A 7,379-nucleotide genomic window follows, 5' to 3' on the forward strand; every position below is an offset into this window, starting at 1 on the left:
GCTCATCGCGACTGTAGGGTGCACCTATTATGGGCTTGAATCCATCAAAGATCAAGTCTCCGCGGATGTCGGTAGTGTAGTTCAAGCTTCCATACCTGACCTGATGGCCAGGGGCGTAGCTATCGATCTGCTCCAGATGGCCAAGTGAGTTGGCCCGCAGCGCGAAGCCGCCGAATACGAAGATCTGTCAGGGGAGGAAAACCTCACCCTGGATTGCATCATTGTAGACGATTTAAGGAGCCATCAAGCCTTATGGTGATGACATAGTGGAACTCTCAATGAAAGCACCAATGTCGGTGTCAAAACCGGCGGATCTCGGGTAGGGGGTCCTGAATTGTGCGTCTAAGGCTAATGGTAACAAGAGGCGGGGGACACAATGTTTACCCAAGTTCGGGCCCTCTCTAAGGAGGTAATACCCTACATCCTGCTTGATTGATCTTGATGATATGAGTATTACAAGAGTTGATCTACCACGAGATCGTAGAGGCTAAACCCTAGAAGCTAGCCTATGATTATGATTATGATTGTCCTACAGACTAAACCCTCCAGTTTATATAGACACCGGAGGGGGCTAGGGTTACACAGAGTCGGTTACAGAGAAGGAAATCTGCATATCCAAATTGCCAAGCTTGCCTTCCACGCAAAGGAGAGTCCCACCCGGACACGGGACGAAGTCTTCAGTCTTGTATCTTCATAGTCCAACAGTCCGGCATAAGCATATAGTCCGGCTGTCCGAGGACCTCCCCTAATCCTGGACTCCCTCACCTGCCGACGTAGAACACCAAGGCTTGCCTTCGCATTTTTTTCCTAAGTTGTTTGCACGTTAAGGAGGACTCCTGAGCATCATGTTCTAGGAGCCTAACTGGTCACATAGCCCCTCACCCCTTGGGCTCGTCCTGGCGATCCGGATGACCCAACGGCGGCTGAGGTATGCACGGGGCCGGGCTCTGCCGACGCAGAACAACAAAGAAGACGGAAAAAAATCAAAGGACCATAACCTAATTATTACAAAACATATTGTTCCAAGCAAACAGTTTTAAACGCCTCTGCGAGACATGCTACATGATACCAGACGAACAGGAGGGAGCAGCGTCAGCAAGCCACCTCTTCAGCCCCGGGTGCCGCCGTCACCCGCCAACAGAGCCCCGTCGCCAGGCGCGTCGCCCGTCCCCTCGGCCCCGACCAGAGGACCGACGACAAGGAACTTGCTCAGCAAGGCGTCCACAGAGCTCTTCACAGCGGCAGCAGAAGCGTCGTGGGAGTCGGAGTCCACGGGAGCGAGGAAGGAGGAGAAGTTAAAGCCAGCATCCCGGAGATAGAGATGGTTGAAGATGCACGTAAGGGCTGAGGAAGAAAGCAAGCACGCCTTACCTTCGACCAAAGAGCCAAACCCATCGACAACATCCTCGAGCACTGCCAAGACCTCAGGGAGCAGAGCGGCATGGCTCTCCCTCGGGGCCGTCACCGTCGCCTTCTTCAAGGGATCGTCCCTGAAGAGTGACCGCTGAGCCTTGTGGAACCTCGCCTTGAGGGAGGAAAGGGTGCTGCGCTCCATGGTGGCCGCTTTCTTGGCCTTGGCAAGGGACGCCTGGGCCGCCTCCGCCTCCTCCTTCAGCTTCATCAGGCGGTCGCGCTCCGCAGCCTACTCCAGGGCCGCCTTCTTCAGCTCGGTGTCTCGATCGGCAACGGCAGCCTCCTGGGCCTTAAGCTTCTCCTCACGCTCCTGGAGCTGGCTGGCCTGGGCGGCCTGTTTATCCTGAAGAGCCTTCAGTTCAGCCTCCACCATGCGGCATCGATCCTCGGCTTCCATGGCCTCCTTTCTCGCCAGGTCGCGCGCGCCGGCAGCCACCCCAGACACCTTCTCAGCCTCCTCCATAGAGCCCCAGGCCGCTCGTACAGACGCGTCGGCCTGGAGCCATCCATAGATTAGCCCCAGGCGGCCCAGCGCTACCCGCCGCTCTGGGCCTCGAAGGTCACCTTGGAGAAGGCAGCGCCGCTCGTGCCTCCTCCAGGGCTCCGGAGGTGGCAGGGGCACCATGGCCTAGCTGCACGACGGGCAGAAGAGAAGACGTCCTCGGCACCGGGACAGGAGAAGAGGAGGCTAGGCGGCCTCAGGAGTCGCAGCGAGGATGGGTGCCGGCGGGGTCAGCCCCGCTAAAGGCGTCGGCACCTCCTGAGGATGGGCTTCCATGTCCTGGGGAGATGACATCACCGCCGGAGCTGTAGGAGCCACAACGCTCCCCGTCGCCAAGGCTGCGGTGACCACCTCGGCATGCTCGACCACGGAAACTCCCGCGCCCTCCTTCTGCTTCGTTGACGACTGTTGCCTAATGACAGGAGAATATGCTAAGCATCGCGTCAGGAATCAATGACAGGACCAAAGGGAGAAGACTTACTAGTCGGCGAAGACATAGCTCCTCTTCAGGCTCAGCAGCGGGGGCCGAGCCGGAGCTGTACCTTTGGGAGCAGGAGAACTCGCGGTTGGCGCCACTCGGGACACTCCTGGCAAAGGCGGAGTGCTGCCCGGGGGAATCAGCGCGGTCCTGCCTTCTTCGCGGCTGCCCATTTGGGCTGCTTCGAGGAGGCCACCCTGGATCTCATGGTGACCCCGGAGGGGCGAGCCAGCTCCACCACTGGAGGCGCATCGTCATTGTCATCGTCAGGGAAGTCACGGAGGAGCTCCCTCTGCCTTGGGGCAGAGGATTCCTCCACAACCTCGTCCTCGGTGGCCTCGGAGGATTGGTTGCCGGAGGACAAGTCCGCCAAGGAGGTAGGCAGCGGGGGAGGCCCCGCCCGCACGAGCCCAAACTCGTCGAAGACCGGCATGGTAGTTGTAACCTCCTCCCCATCGACCCGACAGTACAGCGGGAGCCAATCCTCTGGAGGACCGCTTGGGTCTTTTCCAGTCAAGTAAAGCAACACCTTGCTCAGCTCCTCCTCGGGAAGGGCGTCCTGGCGCAGGAGGATTTTGTCATCGGCGGCTCCAAGCTTCCACAAGGGGCGGGAGCGATCTTGGAGCGGCGCTAGGCGCTGCATCAAGAACTCATTGACGAACATGGCCCCCGTCAGCTTCTCGCTCTTCAGGTCCTCCTCCATCTTCTTCACCAACGGCCTCAAGGAAGGATTGGTGATCTTCTCATAAAGCCACCCCTTCCCGGAGGAGGGGAACTCGGTCGGCATCTCCAGCAAGTCCTGCGAGCACTTGGCATCCATTAGAACCCACCTCTTCACGACATCCTCCACCTTCTTCCCGGCAGGGAGATCGCATTACCGCCCCGGGCTGCAACAAAGCCGACGCACCCAGCGGGATGGTGGCCGCCCATGCGGAGGAAGAAGAAGTGGCGGAGCATGGTGATGGAGGGCATCACCCCCCACGAACGCCTCGCAGTAGAAGGCAAAGATGGACAGGAGGAGGATGGAGTTGGGATGAATATGGAGCACGTGGAGGCCATAATGGTGAAGAACGGCATAGAAGAAGCGAGAGAATGGGGAGCAATCGGACACATAGAAAGATAGGGTCTTATAATTTTGCCTCCCAACGTATTCACCTTTGGGCGATGTCAATAATAATAACTCATGCTACCCATATTCAACTGGACATATGTGCCTAGATCTTTCCTCACCACATGATGCTTCCCAAAGGAGAAAAATAAAAAGGAATAGAGAGAAAAAACTTTGACTCTTTGTAGGACCTTGAAGTATGTCTAGAGGGGGGGTGATTAGACTACTTGACCAATTAAAATCTTAACCTTTTCCCAATTTTAGAGTTTCGCAGATTTTAGCTATCTTAGGACAAGTCAAGCAATCATCACACAGTTCAAGCAAGCATGCAAAGAGTATATAGGCAGCGGAAATTAAAGCATGCAACTTGCAAGAAAGTAAAGGGAAGTGTTTGGAGGATTCAAACGCAGTTGGAGAAACGGATGTTTTTGGCATGGTTCCGATAGGTGGTGCTATCGTACATCCACGTTGATGGAGACTTCAACCCACGAAGGGTAACGGTTGCGCGAGTCCACGGAGGGCTCCACCCAAGAAGGGTCCACAAAGAAGCAACCTTGTCTATCCCACCATGGACGTCGCCCACGAAGGACTTGCCTCACTAGCGGTAGATCTTCACGAAGTAGGCGATCTCCTTGCCCTTACAAACTCCTTGGTTCAACTCCACAATCTTGTCGGAGGCTCCCAAGTGACACCTAGCCAATCTAGGAGACACCACTCTCCAAGAAGTAACAAATGGTGCGTTGATGATGAACTCCTTCCTCTTGTGCTTCAAATGATAGTCTCCCCAACACTCAACTCTCTCTCTCATAGGATTTGGATCTGGTGGAAAGAAAATTTGAGTGGATAGCAACTTGGGGAAGGCTAGAGATCAAGATTCATATGGTAGGAATGGAATATCTTGGCCTCAACACATGAGTAGGTGCTTCTTACTCAAAACTGGTAAGTTGGAAGTGTAGGTTTAGTCTGATGGCTCTCTCCATGAATGAAGAGGGGTGGAGGGGTATATATAGCCTCCACACAAAATCTAACCATTACACACAATTTACCAAACTCGGTGGGACCGATTCAATAGACTCGGTCGGACTGATTTAGTAAACCTAGCGACCGTTAGTGATTTTCGGTGGGACTGACATGCAACTCGGTGAGACCGATTCGGTTAGGGTTAGGGCATAACGTAATCTCGGTAAGACCGATTACACAAACTCGGTGAGACCGATTTTGGTAATAAGCTTTCCAGAGAGTTGGTTATGTAAACTCGGTGGGACCGATTTGCTCTTTTCGGTGAGACCGAAATGTTACAAAAGGGAAACAGAGAGTTTACATTGCAATCTCGGTGGGACCGATCACTCACATGGGTTTGACCGAAATGTTGCGAAGGGAAACAGAGAGATTACAATCCCATCTCGGTGAGACCGAGATCCCTATCGGTAGAACCGATTTGCCTAGAGTTTGTGGCAGTGGCTATGACATTTGAAATTGGTTGCGCCAGATAGGAAGAATCGGTGTGACCGATTTTGGCTTTGGGATTAGGTCATTTGTGGATGTGAGAAAGTAGCTGAGGGTTTTGGAGCATATCACTAAGCACATGAAGCAAGAGGCTCATTAAGCAACACCTCATCCCTCCTTGATAGTATTGGCTTTTCCTATAGACTCAATGTGATCTTGGATCACTAAAATATAAAATGAAGAGTCTTGAGCTATTGAGCTTGAGCCAATCCTTTGTCCTTAGTATTTTGAGGGATCCACTTTCATCATCCATGCCATGCCATTCATTGAGCTTTCCTGAAATATATGTCTTGGAATAGCATTAGCTCAATGAGCTATATGTTGTTATGAATTACCAAAACCACCTAGGGATAGTTGCACTTTCAATCTCCCCCTTTTTGGTAATTGATGACAACATATAGATCAAAGCTTTGACAAATGATAATAAGATTGAAAAACATCGTCGCTTTGAGAAGTATGTGATAAGCAAGAGCTCCCCCTAAATTTGTGCATAGTTTAAGAGATTTGCTTTGGACTGCAAATGCACAAGGAATTAGGCTCATGGATTACTCTTCCATGTCACATACATCTTGGTGGAGCGCTCAAAATGATAAAGTTTGAAAACATGCACTCATCACCAAGCAAAGTGAATGATCACATAGGATAGATAGGATAATATCATCAAACATGCATAAGTGTAGCTTATGATCAAACACATGATCATCAATGTCTCACAAGAATAGCATAGTATCTCAAGCAATCAAGAGCAAACAAGTTTTAAACCACCAAAGCAAGAGAGAACAAAAGCAACACTCTCTCTCTCTCGAAGCCTATGATCTATACATTTTTCTCCCCCTTTGGCAACAAGTTACCAAAAAGTTCATAGAAAATGCATAGTGCTAGATCGACTCTCGGGCTTGATCTTCAGTTGGTGGTGTAGAGATGGTTCCTTGGACGAAGGCTTCAGTTGATGTAGAGGGGGCTGGAGGAGTTGGTGCTGGAGCTGGTTGCACTGGAGCTGTAGGAGCTATGGCTGGTGCAGATGATGTAGCTCTAGTGTCTGGCACTAGCACTGCAGCTGACCTCTGAGCTCTAGGTAGTCTGGCAAATACATTAGTGGTAGTCTTGCCCTTCCTCTCCTGCATGTCATCCTGCAGCTGCTCCACAATTGACTGAATCTCAGTTACCTTGACATCAAGATCATAGAATTTTTGTCCCATGATTCTTTCCAAGCTTTCCTGATTCTGAGTTAAGGTGGCCAACCCCTTCTCAATCCTCAGTGTTGATGCTATAAAGTAACCAAGCTGCTCCTACTTGTTCTTCAAGAAATACTCAAATGCCTCCTCTTGAGTTGGCATCTTGGCAGCCTTCTCCTTCCTTGCCTTCTCCTTCTTCTCTTGAGCTTGAACTGATGATGGATCATCCTCATTCATGACAACCTCATTCATGACAACCTCATTGTCCTCAAAGTCTGGATAGAGAGGAAAATGTTCCCTATCCAATAGATATTTGCTTGTGCCCATCTTTGAGTTAATCAACTCCTGAATCTGAGGGGCATATCCACAACTCCTCTTATGATCTGTTGCAGTCCTCTTAATGGTTTCTACTATAAGGCTCATGACCTTGAATTTCTGAGGCACATCAAACAAATGCAACATGTTGATTGCATGCCCTCTCATCATGTTGTGGTCACCAGACTTAGGCAATAGAGTGTGCCTTAGGATCCAGTTGACTGTAGGCATCCCTGATAGAAGAAAGTGGACTGATCCAAAAGAGAAAGTCTCTAGGGCTTTGTCTGGGATCTCCTTGTACATATGTGCCATGGTATTGTGTCCCATTTTCTTCTTGGCATATACATCCAGGTCATCATCATTTTCCTTTGGGGCATTTATCAGATTTTCCCACTCCTCAACAGTTGACTGGTACCTTGTACCTTCAGACATCCAAACTATTCTCCCATCTGGATAGAAGTGTGCTATGGAGTAGAATTGCATTATAAGTTCATCATTCCAGTTTGTGAGCTTCTGCCCAACAAAGTCTGCAACTCCACAAGCAACAAAACTGTCTTGTACTCCTGGATAGTGTTCTTCATTTTCCTTCATGTAGGTCCAGTCGACCCACCTCATATCACACACAATGGGCTTTTTGTCCAACAAGATTGTCTCATAGAAGTCCTGTTGTTCCTTTGTATGGAACCTGTAATCAACAACAGTTCTTCTCCTTGTGGCATATGGATCTGCCATCCTCCATAGCCTCAACCCTGAATCTTTTCTAATGTTCATGTCCTCAGCAACAGGATGGGCATCATTATGGTCTGGTATCTTGGGCTTGAGCTTCCTCAGAACTTGTCCTTCTTCATCTTCCTTCTCAGCAACCTCAGGCACTGGGGCCTT

Source organism: Triticum dicoccoides, chromosome 4B, assembly GCF_002162155.2.
Source record: "Triticum dicoccoides isolate Atlit2015 ecotype Zavitan chromosome 4B, WEW_v2.0, whole genome shotgun sequence".
In the NCBI taxonomy this organism is placed as follows: Eukaryota; Viridiplantae; Streptophyta; class Magnoliopsida; order Poales; family Poaceae; genus Triticum; species Triticum dicoccoides.